Raw genomic sequence first — 17,005 nt, forward strand, 5'->3', positions numbered from 1 at the left:
AAAAAAAACACATGGAAAATAAACGTTTGATTTGAACTCGACAATTTTTCTTTTGATTTTTTTTTTCGAACTCGCTAAAAAAGGTAATTAAAACAATATTAAAAATCTATGAACGATTAAAGTGTTTACATTATGCCATCTTTCATTTGATTTATCTTTTCCAACCTAATCCTAACCTAACCTAACCTAACCTAACCTAACCTAACCTAACCTAACCTAACCCAATCCTTACCTAACCTAACCTAACCTAACCTAACCTAACCTAACCTAACCTAACCTAACCCAATCCTTACCTAACCTAACCTAACCTATCTTGAACCTTGCTCTTACCTACCCTAATCTAACATAATCTAAGCTAACCTTCCCTTTCCCCTTACTTAACCTAACCTCTACCTATCATCACCCTTACCTAACCTCACCTAACTTACCCTCAGCCTTACCTAACCTCATCCTTACCTAACCTCACCTCTACCCAAACTCACCCTTACCTATCCTCACCTAACTTATCCTCAGCCTTACCTAACTCCACCCTTTCCTAACCTAACCTAACCTTCCCCTTTCTAACTTTCCCCTAGCCTAAGCATCCCCTACCTAACCCTTATCTAACCTAACCTAACCTAACATTCCCTTAACCCAAACTACCCTCACTCTTACCTAACTTAACCCCTTACCTAACCTAACCTTCCCCTACTTAACCCCTTATCTAACCTAACCTAACCTTCCTTAACCCAAACTCCTAACTTAACCCCTGACCTAACCTAACCTTCCCCTACTTAACCCCTTATCTAACCTAACCTAACCTAACCTTCCCTTAACCCAAACTACCCTCACTCTTACCTAACTTAACCCCTAACCTAACCTAACCTTCCCTTAACCCAAACTACCCTCACTCTTACCTAACTTAACCCCTTACCTAACCTAACCTTCCCCTACCTAATCCTTATCTAACCTAACCTAACCTAACCTTCCCTTAACCCAAACTACCCTCACTCTTACCTAACTTAACCCCTTACCTAACCTAACCTTCCCCTACCTCATCCTTATCTAACCTTCCCTTAACCCAAACTACCCTCACTCTTACCTAACTTAACCCCCTACCTAACCTAACCTTCCCCTTACCTCACCTTATTTTCACCTCGCGTTGTTTCATTCTCTTCTCTTCCTTGTCTCTCCTCCTTTTCTCACATTTTTCCATTTTCTCCGTTCTTCCTCTTTCTCTGTTTTCTTTTCTTTTCATGGCGATCTTTCTTTCCCTTTTTGTATCTTTCTTTCTTTCCTTTTATTCTCCTTTTTTTTATCTTTTTTTCTCCCTTAACCCAAACTAACCTTACTCTTACCTAACTTTCCCCTTACCTAACCTAACTTTCCCCTTCTCTTTACGAGTACTAATATCTCAAGACAGCTGGCACGCCCCCCCCCCCCTCCCCCCCTTTTTTGTATAAGCGTGACCCCTCTACTCTTCTCCAAACTCCTTCAGTACTAAGACACCTCAAGCCAGCTGTTGGGCCTTCCCTTAACTAATGGCTCCGAGACAAATTATCCTCTCTCTCTCTCTCTCTCTCTCTCTCTCTCTCTCTCTCTCTCTCTCTCTCTCTCTCTCTCTCTCTCTCTCTCTCTCTCTCTCTCTCTCTCTCTCTCTCTCTCTCTCTCACACACACACACACACACTCTCACTCACTCTCCCTCCCCCCTTCCCCCTCTTCACTCAGGTACTTCAAGCCACCTGGTGTTGTTGCTGCCGCCGCTCCCCTCACCTGTGTCTTTATGAACGGTGTGATCCTTCCCCCTAAACTTAATCTATTCCCTATACCGATACACTAATACCATCTGCCAGTACCTCGTAACTCTTAACTTCGCCCGTACTTCCTCCCCTACTGTGACCCTCCTGCTGGTACGCTTGCTTTTGCCTCCTTGTAACAGTCTAGTAAGGGGAATGAATGGGGAAACTAAGGAAGGAGGAAGGGAGAGAAAGAAATTAAGGGAGAAAGGAAAATAAAGGAAAGTAGGTAGGTATCGAAGGCGGGAGAGAGAGGGGGGGGAAAGGAAGGAGTTTGAGAGAGAAAAGGAAGGCGAGGGAAAAAAGGAAGAAGGGAAAGAAGAAAGAAAGGAAGAGAGAAAGGAAGGTAGAGGAAGATAAAGGAAGGTAGGGAGGTAGGTATCGAAGGCAGAAGAGAGAGAGGTGGGAAAAAAATGAGCTAGAGAGAGAAAAGGAAGGCGAGGAAAAAAGGGAAGAAGGGAAAGAAAGAAAGGAAGAAAGGAAGGTAGAGGAAGATAAAGGAGAGTAGGTTGGTAGTTAGGCAGATATCGAAGGTGAGAGAGAGAAAGAGAGAGAGGGATGGAGGGGGAGGAAGGAGTTGCTTTTTATTCTTGTTCTTGTCCTTGTTTTCTTGTTTTTGTTCTTCATCTTCTTTTTCTTCATCATCTTGTTCTTGTTCATCGTATTCTTGTTCTTCTTGTTCTTCTCCTTGTTCTTCAAATGAACCTAACCACCCTTGTCATTCTAACCAGGTTCTTCGTACACTTTAGTCTCTTATCCTCTGACTGTGGTGTGACTTGGGAGTATAGTTAAGTTCCCCTCCTTCCCCCTTTCGTCCCCTTCCTTCCTGCCCCCGTTCCCAGCCCCCCGTCCCTCCCATCCCTCAGTCCCCTCTCCCCTCTTCCCCGTCCCCAACCCTTATGCGCTACGTTCATACATATATTACACTAGGTACGAGACACACGCTTTGAGCCGGGCTACGGGATGTGTGTATGTGTGTATATATGTATGTATGTATGTATGTATGTATGTATGTCGTACCTTTATAGCTACTGTGAGGTTGGTGTGTGTGAACGAGAACGCCCCCGAACGAGAGATGTCCCAGCTAGCAGACAGGTTAAATCGTTGGTTTGTGTGTGTGTGTGTGTGTGTGTGTGTGTGTGTTTCGACTTGTTTTGCAGGAGTTTAAGTTGTAAAAAAGGATTATTAAGATGATTTGCACTACAGAGAACGAGGTGCTGTGTGTGTATGTGTGTTTGTGTTTGTATTTCGTCTGTTTTTTGCCAGAGTTTAAGTTGGAAAGAAGGATTATTGAGATAGTTTGCAATACAGAGAAAGAGGTGGTGTGTGTACGTATGGGTTTGTGTGTGTATTTTGCCTCGTTTAGCATGAGTAAATTTGGAAAAGGTTGGAGTTTGAAAGAGAAAAGGAAGGCAAGGGAAAAAGGGAAGAAGGGAAAGAAAGAAAAGAAGGGAGATAGGAAGGTAGAGGAAGATAAAGGAAAGCAAGAGTAAATTTGAAAAAAGGTTCCTCAGGCGGTTTTCACGTACAGGGAAATGGTTATTATTCATTCTCACACATTTAGAATAAGACATTTACTTCCTAAACAGCCGTACTTAGAGCGCTGGAGTGTGTTGTACGTTGATATTGATTTATTTAACCCGGTAGCAGCGACGGGCCAAATCTGTGCCATGATATTTACCCCCCAAAATAGATGATACATAATCTGATCACAAATGCTTTGATATGTATTATAAAATGGTTTGTGTGAGGAGTGATTTTTTCTCATTTTTCTCGCTGGGAGGGACCATTAAGAAACATGATCCCTGCTGCTACCGGGTTAAGAGTTCGAGTTTTGAGAAAAGGCTGAGAAGAAAGTTTGCATGCACAGGGAACGACATATATCCATTCTGACATACACAAACGATCTATCCAGGCAAATAACTAATTCACGTTGTATTCTAATGGTTGGCTTTGGGAAATGTTCGGGTTCAGAAGGAAGTTGTCAAGGGTTGTTTGCAAGCACAGAGAACGAACGCCGTTTATCCATTCTGACACGCAATAACGATTTATCCATGTATACGACTTCAGAATGTTTGTTATATTTTGAGTGTTTTTTTTATATATTTTTTAGAAGAGTTTAAAGATTTGCACGCACAGGGGAAGCCATCTATCCATTCTCACACGCACTAACGATCTATCCACGCAAATAACTTAAGTATGTCTTGTGTTTGATATGTTTTTTGGGGGGAGGGGAAGAATTTAAGTCGGAAAAATAAGGTTGTTAAGATAGCTTTGCACTCACAAGGAACGTAAAATATGATAATTCACACATTCAGAACGAGGAACCAGTGTATGTGTGTGTGTGTGTGTGTGTGTGTGTGTGTGTGTGTGTGTGTGTGTGTGTGTGTGTGTGTGTGTTCGTTCGTTCATTTGCAAGACTGAAGAAAAAACAAACAAAAAACAAAAACACATAATAGAGAAAGAAAGACATGCAAACAGAGAAAAAAGAAAGAGGAAAATTAAAGAAGAATAGTTGATAAAAACGAATGTAAAAAGAAGGAAGAGAAAGACACGTAAACAGAGAGAAAAAAAGAAAAAAAAAGAAAGGAAAACGAGGAGAAAGATGATGTGAAAAGAGACTGAAAAAGAAGGAAAAAGAAGACCCAAGTAAACACCTGTCCTCACCTTACCTGACCTCCATTACCTGTGTGTGTGTGTGTGTGTGTGTGTGTGTGTGTGTGTGTGTGTGTGTGTGTGTGTGTGTGTGTGTGTGTGTCGCGTATATTGATCTCACCGCAGATAACCATGACACACCAGCCAGTAACGGAAGATGAACAGCAGCTGGGCGGACGCGGGTGGCAAGCTGTGGGGTACTTCGCATGCTGTCACACTCCCTCCCTTCCCCTCTATCCCTCCTACCTACTCCTGCCTTCTCCCCTCCTCCCTATCCATTCATATTCCTCCCCTCCTCCCTTCCCATTCACGTCTCTCCCCTCTTCCCCCTGTTCTCCTTCATCTTCTTCATCTCTTTCACCTCCATCACCTCCCTTGCCTATTCCGTTCCTCCCTTCCCCTATCCCCTTCATCTTCTTCATCTCCACCACCTCCCTTCCCCCATCTCGTTCCTCCCCTTCCCTCCCCTCTCCTTTATCTCCTTTATCGTCTTTCATCTCCATCACCTCCCTTCCCCATCCGTTTCTCCCTCTCCCTGTCCACTCCTTCATCTGCCTCTCCTTCATATCCACCCTTTCCTATCCCGTTTCTCTCTTCTCCTTTTCTCCTTTCCTCTCTTTTTCCTACCCTTACCCCTCTCCTCTCCTCTCCTCTACTCTCCTCCCCTCCTCTCCTCCTCTCTTCTCCTCTCCTTCATCTCTCTTCCCATCATCCCCCCTCCCCTCCCCTCCTCTCCTCTCCTCTCCTCTCCTCTCCTCTCCTCTCCTCTCCTTCATCTCTCTTTCCATCATCCCCCTCCCTCCCTATCCCTCCCCTCTTCTCTCCTCCCCTCCCCTTCTGGACTCTCCTTCATCTCCCTTTCCTCCCCACACGAAAGGGAGATAAACAGCTGTGTGGTTTGAGGCTGTACTGCATTCTCTCTCTCTCTCTCTCTCTCTCTCTCTCTCTCTCTCTCTCTCTCTCTCTCTCTCTCTCTCTCTCTCTCTCTTCTATTCTTTATCCCCTTTTCCTATTTTTTCATCTCTATTTACATTTCATTTCCCCTTTTCCGAATTTTCTCCGTTTTCTTTTCTTTTTAACTTTTTCTTTCTTTTTCGTTTATTTTTCACTTTCTCTTTTTTCCCCTTTCCCTTCCTATATTTCTTCCTCCTTTTTCATCTTTCCCTTTCCCTTTCTTTTCTATATTTCTACTTTTCGTCCTTTTTCGCTTCCTTTTCCTTTATTTCCCTTCTTTTAATTTTCTCTTCTTCCTTTTCCTTTCATTTATTTCCTTTCTTCCTATTTCCTTGACTCCAACACACCCTTTCTTTTCTCTCCTTGCTTTCGCTTTTCCTTCTCATCTTCCCTTTCTTTCCTTTCCCTTCCTTTCCCATCCCTTATCTCCTTCCTACCTCAATCCCCTCTTTCCTTACCCTTTCCATTTACCTCTCATCCCTTCTTCTTTCCTTCCCTTCCCTTCCTCTTCTTTCCTTCTTATCCTCTCCCCCTTTCTTTCGCCTTCTCCATCCATTCCTCTCCCATATCACCCCTCTTCCTTCCTCTTCTTCCTCTCCTTTCTCTAATTTGTTGTCTTTCCCTTTCATCCCTCTCGTCGTCTTCCATTCCTTCACCTCCTTCCTTTCCTCTATTCTGTTTCCTTTTTTTCCCCCTTGCTCTTCCCACTCCCCTCTTCCCCTTCCTTCCACTGCTTTCTTCCACAGTCTGTTTCCTTTCCCTCTTCTCTTTTGTTTCCCTTCATCTCTCCTCTTCTTTCCCTTGCCTCCTCTAACTTTTCTCTCTCTTCTTCCCCTCGCCTCCTCTTTTGCCTCAAATGGACCCTTCTCTTTTTCCTCGCTGCTCTTTTCCTCCTCTCATTTCCTCTTCTTCCCCTCATCTCCTCTCCTTCCTCTCACCTCCCCTTCTTTCCCTCTTCTCCTTCTCTTACCCACACCACCCCTTCTTCCCTCCTCCTTCTCTTCCCCTCACCTCCCCTTCTTCCCCTCTCCTCCTCCTCCTCCTCTCTTCTCCTCTTTCTCCTCACTTGGGTCCTTGTCTGATTTGTAGCTTACTGACCTCTGCACCACCACCACCACCACCACTACCACTACTACCACTAACACTACTTCAAACTACCACAACGGAGCCACTGAATTGGAAGGGGGGCGGGAAGAGTGATAGCGATAGCTGTAATATTGCCGCTTGTGGTGGTGGTGGTGTTGAAGGGGGGGGGGGGTAGATGGGTGATTCTGGTGGTGGTGCTTGTAATGGTGCTGATGGTGTTACTGGTGTTGTTATTGCGGCTGTGTAACCACCATCACCACCAGCTCATCACCACCACCACCATCATCACCATCACGACTACTACTACTATAAATAACACTACTTCTAATACTGCTTTACTACTACTACTACTACTACTACCACCACTACGATCATCACCACCACCACCACCACCACCATGAAAAACAAAATTAAGTAGAAACAGAATAAGGAAGAGAAGGAAGGAAGGAAGGAAGGAGAGAAGGAAGGAGTCTGAGGCGAGGAAGGTTTTAGTGGAAGTTTATGAGGCACGTAAAAGAAACTAATGAAGTGGATTATAACATTTTTTTTTCTGTTTTATTATTGCTGTTTCCAAGAAGGCTTCGTTCGTACCCGTTTGCTGGTGACCTGATTTTTTGTCTCTTTCTCTTTCTCTGTGATTCATTTTTTTTTTCTTTTTTTTTTTTACATTTTCCTTCCATATTGTTTTGCTCTATGTTGATCTGACTTTAATCTTCTTTTCTCTCACATTATCTTTCTTCTCTTCTTTTCTTCCTCTTTTTTTCTCCTAACATCTTCTCTTCTCTTCTCTTCTCTTCTCTTCTCTTCTCTCTCTCTCTCTCTCTCTCTCTCTCTCTCTCTCTCTCTCTCTCTCTCTCTCTCTCTCTCTCTCTCTCTCTCTCCATTATTTTTCTCCATAACGTTTTTCTTTTCTATTACTTTGCCTGTAATCTTCTTTTCTCCCTCTTTCTTTCTCTCTCTAAGTCTTTCCATTATTTTCCTCTCTCTTTTAGTCAGCATTTTCTTCTTCTTATTTTCTGTATTTCTGAGTGTTTTCTTTATCTCGTGGCTCTTTCCATGTTTTCTTTTTATATCTCCATTTGTGAACCTTTTCCTCTTTTCTTTTTTTCCTTCTTAAACTTAATCTTGTCATTGGTATTCATTTTTTTTCTTTTCTTTTTCACTGATAGATAAGTCACTCCCCCCTTCCTTCCCCCTACCCCTCCTACTTCCCCCTACCTTCTCCCCTGTTCCCTGCCCATCCATATTTCTCCCCTCCTCCCTACCCATTCGTGCCTTTCATTCTTCCTCCTCTCCCCTCCTTCATCTCCTTTATTTATTTCATCCCCATCACCTCCCTTCCACTATCCTCTTCTTCATCTTCTTCCTCTCCATCACCTCCCTTTCCCATCCATCTCTCCCTTCCCTGTGCTATCGTTCCTGCAGAAGAAGTTAGTGTGGAAACAATGAACTCCTTTAAGAATCGCATTTATCGTCACTTTGCTGCGTCGGGAGTGAACTGAACGTATCCGAAAGTACGTACAGAAATGCTCCGTACATCACTCCTGTGGCCAACGGATTGATTAAAGCACTGAAAGCAGGCAGCCTTCAAATGAGACGATAGACTTTATGCTGCCTGCTTGTCCGTGTTTCTATGTTTCCTCCTCCTCCTCCTCTTCTTCCTCCTCCTGAGCACCTGCCGCGTAATAACCCCGCCCCTAATTAATGTGTCTCGTCAGGTAGAGCGCATAGAAGCTAGTTAATGAGGTAGTTAGTCAGACAGTTTATGAGGGAGGGTTAAAAGGTGAGGGAAAGGGGGAGGGGGCGGGAGGGGGCGGGAATTAGGGTATTATTCTCCCACTCTTGCTCCCCTCCTCCCCCTCCCCTTAGTTTTAATAAGTTGGTTTTCTTTTCCTTTTATTTTCCTTTGTTTTACGCTTCCTTGCTTCCTCCCTGCCTTCCTTATTGCTTTCTCTGTCTCCACCTCTCACACTCTCTCTACAGACCTACCTATTTTCCCTAAGCAGAAAAAAAGAAAAAAGGAAAACGCAGAAAAATGTAAAAGGAAAAGGACGAAGGAAAAAGAAACCGGATACGAAAAATTAAAGTGGAGAGAAAGGGAAGAAAAAGAGGAGGAAGGCGAAAAGGATATAGTGAAAGACGGAAGCAAAGATACAAGATGGAAAGGGAAGAATTGTGTGAATATGAGGAATATAAAAGGAAGGAGGAGGAGGAGGAGGAGGAGAAGCGTATGTATGTATATGTAAAGAAGGAGAAGGAAAAGAGAGGTAGGAGTAAGAGGAAGAGGAAGAGGAAGGGAAGACCGGTAGGTAAACGAAGAGCAAAATAGGATGAGTAGAAGGAAGAAGAGGAAGAGGAAGGGGAAAAAAGGAAGAAATAAAAAGGGAGAGAAATAAAAAGAAGTAACGAAAGTGAAGACAAATAAAATAAAAGCTTGACACCAAATAAAATAAAAAGAAAGAATAAATTAATGAGTGATAATAATAATAATAATAATAATAATAATAATAATAATAATAATAATAATAATAGCAGTAATGATAACGCTAATAACAAACTCATCTGCTATTAATGACACTAAGTTAAGGTGTTCGTAAAGGTAATTACCTCCTGTTTATGTAATTAGCAGGTGTGTTGAAGGTAAGGTGCGCAGGTAGGAAGGTAATGGGGAGGTGATTAGTAAGGGGAAAGTGAAAGTGAAGGGAAGGAAGGAGGGGAAGGAGGGGGGGAGGAAGGGGAGAGAATAAAGGAGGTAATAACTATAATGAGTATGTAATGAGTAAAGAAAAAGAAAGAAAAAGCAGAAAAAAGAAAAATCAGAAAAGGAAAAGGAAGAAAAATAAACTCGGTAACGAAAAAAAAGGAGAGAAAAGTAAAAAGTAAAAAAAAAAGGAAGAGGAAGGAAAAAGGCTTTGCTGTTTGTTGATGGTACAGGTGTGTGTGTGTTTGTGTAGGTAGATGGGTAGAGAGGTGTGTGTGTGTGTGTGTGTGTGTGTGTGTGTGTGTGTGTGTGTGTGTGTGTGTGTGTGTGTGTATTTCTTTGTCTATCTTCCCTCTCTTCCCCTCTTCTCTCTCTCTCTCTCTCTCTCTCTCTCTCTCTCTCTCTCTCTCTCTCTCTCTCTCTCTCTCTCTCTCTCTCTCTCTCTCTCTCTCTCTAAAAAAAGAAGGTAAACGAGTTGACTCCCTCAGTAGACGAGAGAGAGAGAGAGAGAGAGAGAGAGTACTATGATTATTGTTTGGTATTATTTTTTCCATGTTTTTTTTTTCTGAGTATGTATGTATGTATGTATGTATGTATGTATGCAACACAATCACTTGGAAGCGCGTGATATGTAAACATTTGCTGGTGACCACTGAGGAAGTCAAGGATACCGAGTGCTTTCGTGTATTACATCTTCAAAGGGAAGACGTAATACAGGAACGCGCTCGGGATCCTCGTATTTCCTGGACTTCCTCAGTGGTCACCAGCAAATAAGTATGTATGTATGTATGTATGTATTTCGATTCTTTTTTGTAGGAGCAGCAAGTAGCGGGCTCTTTATTATTATTGTTTCCTTTTTTTGTGCCCTTGAGCTGTCTCCTTTGTTGCAAAAAAAAAAAAAATGTATATGTATTTTTCGATATTATAAGTGTGTATTTCCTTTTCTTTTTCCTTACTGTGATTCATTTTCTTCGTTTAGTTTTATTTCACCGCTCAGAGATAAAAGAGAGAAGAAAAAGAGAGCAAAAGGAAGTAAGAGAGGAAATAAGTATGTATGTGTGTATGTATTTTTCGATATCATAAGTATACATTTTCTTTTTCCTTACTGTGATTCATTTTCTTCGTTTAGTTTTATTTCACCGCTCATAGATGAAAGAGAGAAGAAAAAGAGAGTAAAAGGAAGTAAAAGAAGAGAGTAGAGAAAAATTGCCTTTAAAATCTTTGGGTCATTCGTTTCCTCTTCACTTCACTTCACCCTCGGTCACTTTCAAGATGTGCCTAACGCCCCTTCCCTTCTTTCCCCTCTCTCCTCTCTTATCCTCCCTCCCTCCTTCCCTCCTCCTCCTCTCTCCTTTCTCCTACCCGTCATCCGCCCTTCTCTTCATCCTTTCCCTTGCTTCAGTTCATTCCCTCCTTCCTTCCCCCTTTTCGTCTCTTCCTCCCTTCTTCCTGTAATCCTCCTTCTTCCTCTCTTCTTCTGTTCATCTTTCCTTCTTCTCTTCCCTTCCTCCCTTCTCTTTATCCTTTTTACTCCAGTTCCTCCCCTTCCCTCTGCTATCTGCCTTTCCCCTTCCTTCTATTGCTCTTCACATCCTTCTTCCTGTAATTCTCCTTCTTCCTCTCTTCTTCTGTTCATCTTTCCTTCTTCTCTTCCCTTCCTCCCTTCTCTTTATCCTTTTTACTCCAGTTCCTCCCCTTCTCTCTGGTATCCGCCTTTCCCCTCACTTCCTCCTCCCCTTCCCCTTCCTCCCTTCCCTTCTTCCTCTCGACTTCCTCCTACCCTTCTTCCTTTCCTCTCGTCATTCGTTCTCTTTACTTAAGCCTTCTTCCACTTCAGTTTCTTCCCTTCTTCCTGCTATACTCCTTTTCCACTCACTTTCCCTTCCTTCCTTCCTCTCTTTCTCCTTCCACTCTTCTCCACCCTCTCCCTCTTTTCCTCGCTTTCCTTTTTCTTTCCTTCTATTCCTTTTTTTTTTCATTCTTCCCTCCTTCGCCCTTTTCCTTCTCTCCCTCTTCCTCTGTTTACATTTCCTCTTCCTCCAATCTCCTGTTTTTCCTTCTCTCCTTCCTCCTCCTCCTCCTCCTCCTCCTCCTCCTCCTCCTCCTCCTCCTCTTCCTCCTCCTCCTCCTCCTCCTCCTCCTCTCTCCAATTCAGTCCTTCCTTCATTCCTCCTTTCACGCCTCAAGAATCCTCTCTCACACACACACACACACACACACACACACACACACACACACACACACACACACACACACACACACACACACACACACACACACACACACACACACACACACACACACACACACACACTCTCTCTCTCTCTCTCTCTCTCTCTCTCTCTCTCTCTCTCTCTCTCTCTCTCTCTCTCTCTCTCCTTCAATTTATCTTTTTTAATCTTCTTTTCTTCTCTTTCTTCCTTCCTCTTCCTTTCCTCTTTATCCATTAGTGTTCCCGCCTATCGTTTTCTCCCTCCCTCTTCCTCTTTCGTTTCCTGTTTCCTTGTGTTTTCCTTCCCCTCCTCTTTTTGTACCTTTCCTCTTCTTCCTCCTCCTCTTTCCCCTCTTCACAACGCTATTTATTTTCTCTCCTTTGCAACTTTTTTATCTGTTCATCCATCCCCGTTTATTTTAGTTTCTCTTTATTTTCCATTCCTTTTCTCTTCCCATCATCGTTATCAGTTTTTATTCTCCTCGTTTCCTCTTCCATTTTCTCTCGTTTTCAGTCCCATCGTTTTCATCCAGGCCTCCACTTTTTTTTCCATTTTCTTTTCTTGTTCAGTTTCCTTTTCCTTTTCCTTTTCCTTCCCGTTTTCTTTCCCTACTTTCTCCTTCGGGCACCATTTTGTTGCTTCCTCATCTGGCCCTCTTCTTCTCCTCTTCTCTCCTCTTCTCTTCTCACATATTCCACATCCATATCTTCATCATTTTTCATCTTTCTTTCTCTCCTCTCCTCTCCTCTCCTCTTCATCCTATCTCTCTATCCTTCTTCCTCTCTCTCAGCCCTCTTCTCTCCCATCCTTATATTCAGCATCATCCTTCATCTCCTCTTTCATCCTTCTATATCATCTTTCTTTCCTTCTCTCTCCTCCTCTCTCCTCTCCTCACCTCTCCGCGCCTTCCCTCATCCTTCCCGAACTGCTTAACTTGTCCTCACGGTTGGGCGCCGAGGCTGACCTTCATCTGCCACGCCTCCGAGGGCTGAAGGGCCAACTAACTAGCGTCTGGAGTGTGAGCATCAAGGGGGAGTGATGTGAAAAGTGTGCTGGAGGAGGAGGAAGATTAAAGAGACGTGGAGGTTGGCGTACCGTGAGTGATCTGTTAGTGGAATGAAGAAGTATTGGCTCGTTTGATGAAGGGGAGGAGGAGGAAGAGGTTTTTGTGTGAATGATTTGTTGATGAAGTGAATTAGTATTAGTAGCCTATTGGTATTCGTATTAGTAGAAGAGGAGGAGAAAATTAGGTAGAGTAAAATATGAGCCTTACTTTACGCTACCCTACAAAACCTTACCTAACCTCACCTCACCTTAACTTACCTCACTTACCTTACCTTACCTTACCTTTGAATGACCTATTAATTAATCAAATGAAGGAGGATTTTGACATGATGAAGAAAAGAAGAAATTAGCTATGTGAATGATTTGCTAGTGAAAGAAATGGAAACTGGGCTAAAGGAGAGGAAGAGACGAGGAAAAGGATTGCTATGAATTATTTAAAACCAATAAGTATGATCTAAAATGAATGAGAGTGATTAAAACTACTGTATCTGATGAGGAGAGAGAAAGAGAGAGAGTGAGACTGAATCAAGTGAGTGACCCCCTTAAAGAAATTAGGATTAGTCTTTAAACGTGCGAACGGCTGCCCTGAATCGAATCGCCTCCTCTTTGATGTGATAAGAAGGCCGTTTTAACTTCTTCAGGCGCCCCATAAATCCGTGGAAGGCGAGGCTGAAGTATTGATGTCGGATAAAGGGGAAAGAGTAAAAGTCGACGTGAAGTGACTTTACATTTTCTTCACATTTTTATTATTGGAAGGAAAATATAAAAAAAAATGGGAAGGGAGGAGAAGGAGAAGTATTGGTGTATAGTTTGAATTTTTTTTTTTTTAATGTTGAAGTGAAGGATGTTTTGAGGTCTTGAGGAAATAGAAAAGATGGGAAAAGAAGAAAGATGGAAAAAGATGGATAGAAAGAAGAAAAAGATGAAAAGAAGAAAAGATGGAAAAAAGAAGAAAAAGATGGAAAAGAATAAGATGAAAAAAAGAAGTTGGAAAAAATGGAAAAAGGAAAAAAAATAAATTGATACGCAATGAATAGGGAAAACAGTAAAAGGAAAATGATGTAGGAATAGACGAAGAAGAAGAAGAAGAAGAAGAAGAAGAAGAAAAAGAAAAGATGAAGAAAAGTTAATAGAAGTTGAAAAATAAGTGAAAAGCGAGGATGAGGAATATGATGAAGGAATAGAAACAGTAAAAGAAGAAGGAGAAGGCGAAAAGGAAGTAGAAGAAAGAAGAAAAAAAAGAAAAAGAAAAGTTGATAATATTCTGAAAAAACAAACAAACAAACAAAGCGAGAATGCAATAGAGCGAGAACCAAAAAAAAAAAAAAAAAAGAGAGAATGAATAAGAGGAATACTAAACCAGACTTAGAAAAAAACATATATGAAAATTTAATAATACGCAGGAAAAACAGCAGGAGGAGGCGAGACTGCAATAAGAGAAGGAACGAAGGAATGAGTGTATATGAATATGCAAGTGAATTAAATGATAAAGGAAAGAAAGAAAGATAATAGACGAGATAATGAAAAGGGGAAATGAGCGAACCAGAAAGTAATGAAGGAAGGAAGTTAATAAGGAAGGAAGGAAGGAAGGAAGGAGGGAAGAAAGGGAGGAAGAAACTGAGGAGGAAGGAAGAAAGGAAGGAAGAATAAATAAACGAGGAAGTAAATAAGGAAATGAAGAAGGGAGAAAGGAAGGAAGGAAGGAAGGAAGAATTAAGGAAGTAAGGAAGGAGGGAAGAAAAGGAGGAAGAAACTGAGGAGGAAGGAAGAAAGGAAGGAAGAATAAATAAACGTGGAAGTAAATAAGGAAATGAAGAAGGAAGGAAGGAAGAAAGGAAAGAAGTTAGTAAGGAAGAAAGAAAGGAAGGAAGGAAGGAAAAATAGACAGACTGGACCAAAAAAATAAAAATAGGTCATTCTGTCTTAGTCTGTCTGTCTGTCTGTCTATCTGTATGTCTGTGTGTGTCTGTCTCTCAGCAGTATTGATTTACACACACACACACACACACACACACACACACACACACACACACACACACACACACACACACACACACTCGGGTTAAGGTGATCTTTATTAGGGATCGAAGGGCCGAACGAATGAGCCATCAGGCGAATTATCCACCATTTTATTGAGGCCATGAACACCCCTCTCCCCCTCTCCCTTGTACTCACCTCTCTCTCTCTCTCTCTCTCTCTCTCTCTCTCTCTCTCTCTCTCTCTCTCTCTCTCTCTCTCTCTCTCTCTCTCTCTCTCTCTCTCTCTCGGTAATTATTTTCATCGTTTTTTCGTTTTTTCGTCTCTAGTTCTTTTCCTCTTCGTCTTATTTTACGTCTATATTCGTTGATCCGTTTTTTTTTATTGTTTTCTGTATTATTATTATTATTATTATTATTATTATTATTATTATTATTATTATTATTATTATTATTATTATTATTGTTGTTGTTGTTATTATTCTCGTTCTTTTTGCTGTTTTTATTTTTCATTTTCTCCTCCTCGTCATATGCAGCTGTAGCGTGGAAGAGGGAACGAGAGGAAAACAAAAGAATAAAACACACACACACACACACACACACACACACACACACACACAGTAATCGAGGTCAACGTTCTGCGACATGAAGTTTTCTGTCGAGCTCATCATCCTCCCCTTCCTCTTCCTCTTCCTCTGCCTCCTCTTCCTCTTCCTCTTCCTCTTCCTCCTCCTCCTCAGACACTTGGCATTTTTAAAACCTGCAGATGAGGCCAGGAAGTGAGAGAGAGAGAGAGAGAGAGAGAGAGAGAGAGAGAGAGAGAGAGAGGAGGAGGGGGCAGGAAAATGCGAGAGGGGGTGGAAAAATGCGTCCACTCTTTCATACTTATTAATTACTGTTCTCTTCGTTCTCCTCTCTCTCTCTCTCTCTCTCTCTCTCTCTCTCTCTCTCTCTCCTTCAATATATCATCCTTTCTCTAATCTTTTGTTTTTATCCTCCTTGTTGAAAGAAAGAAAAAGACGGGAACATATTTATAAAGAAAAAAAATGGGATGAAATGAAAAAAAAGTATTAAAGAAAGGGTTACTCTCACTATTTTTTCCTTCCTATCCATAAGCGATGAGATCCTTTTGTTTTGATCGTCTTTGTTCGCCTGTAGGGTATGGAACTTAGTATGTTAGAACTATATGAAAGAAAGAAAAAAAATATGGAGAGGATTATAGTAAAAAAGTGAGAAACGAAGGGAAAAAAAATATATAAGAAAGGATCATGCATTTTTTTACTTTCCTATCCCTAAGCGAATATATCCATGGGTTTTGATTTTTTTTATAGTATGTTAGAACTAGGCCTATAAGAAAGAAAGAAAGAGAATATAGAGAGGATTATAGTAAAAAAGTGAGAAACGAAGGGAAAAAAATATATAAGAAAGGATCATACATTTTTTTTCTTTACCCATAAGCGAATATATCCATTGTCTTGCTCGTCTTTGCTCGTCTGTAGGATATGGAACTTAGCATGATAGAACTATGTGAAGGAAAAGAAAAAAATATGGAGAGGATTATAGTCAAAAAGTGAGAAACGAAGGGAAAAATATATATAAGAAAGGGTTACTAACTTTTTTTTCTCTACTCATAAGCGAATAGATCCTTGTGTTTTGATTGTCTTTGTTCGCCTGTAGGATATGGAACTTAGCATGATAGAACTATGTAAAGGAAAAGAAGAAAATATGGAGATGATTATAGAGTGAAAGTGAGAAACGAAGGGAAAAAAATATATAAGAAAGGATCATGCATTTTTTTACTTTCCTATCCCTAAGCGAATATATCCATGGGTTTTGATTTTTTTTATAGTATGTTAGAACTAGGCCTATATGAAAGAAAGAAAGAGAATATAGAGAGGATTATAGTCAAAAAGTGAGAAACGAAGGGAAAAAAATATATAAGAAAGGATCATGCATATTTTTTCTTTACCCATAAGCGAATATATCCTTGTGTTTTGATTGTCTTTGCTCGCCTGTAGGATATGGAACTTTGCATGATAGAACTATATGAAGGAAAAGAAGAAAATATGGAGATGATTATAGAGTGAAAGTGAGAAACGAAGGGAGAAATATATATAAGAAAGAGTTACGCATTTTATTTCTCTATCCATAGGCGAATATATCCATTGTTTTGCTCGTCTTTGCTCGTCTTGAGAGTGTGGAGGCGAGGTGGCCGTGATCGTATAGTGGTTAGTACATTGCGTTGTGGCCGCAATAACCCAGGTTCGAATCCTGGTCACGGCAAATGGCTGTCTCCGCGTATGTTTTTTTTTCTATATATTTTTTGTTGTTGTTGTTTTTGTGTTGGTGGATGCGTGAGTTTGGTTGATTTTGTTTTGTTTTGTTGTCTTTCCTTGTGAGTTTTTTTCTCCTTTTTTCTTTTTTTTTGTATTTTTCTTTCTCTACTTATTTTCTTTCTCTTTCTGTTTCTGTTTTCTCTTTTTTTATCTTTTGTTTTTTCTCTTCTTTTTTTTTCTTTGTATATTTTTCTTTCTCTACTTCTTTTCTTTCTCTTTTTGTTTCCTCTGTTTTTTTTTAT

General features: G+C 41.1%; 1 non-coding gene across 1 annotated transcript; it reads left to right on the forward strand.

Moving 5' to 3' along the window:
* The first annotated feature begins 16,638 nt into the window (after positions 1 to 16,638).
* On the forward strand, positions 16,639 to 16,710 carry Trnah-gug (transfer RNA histidin (anticodon GUG)). Its single transcript has one exon. It is a non-coding gene; the product is annotated as a tRNA-His (tRNA).
* Positions 16,711 to 17,005: the final 295 nt, after the last annotated feature.

Source organism: Eriocheir sinensis, chromosome 4 (assembly GCF_024679095.1).
Source record: "Eriocheir sinensis breed Jianghai 21 chromosome 4, ASM2467909v1, whole genome shotgun sequence".
Taxonomy (NCBI): Eukaryota; Metazoa; Arthropoda; class Malacostraca; order Decapoda; family Varunidae; genus Eriocheir; species Eriocheir sinensis.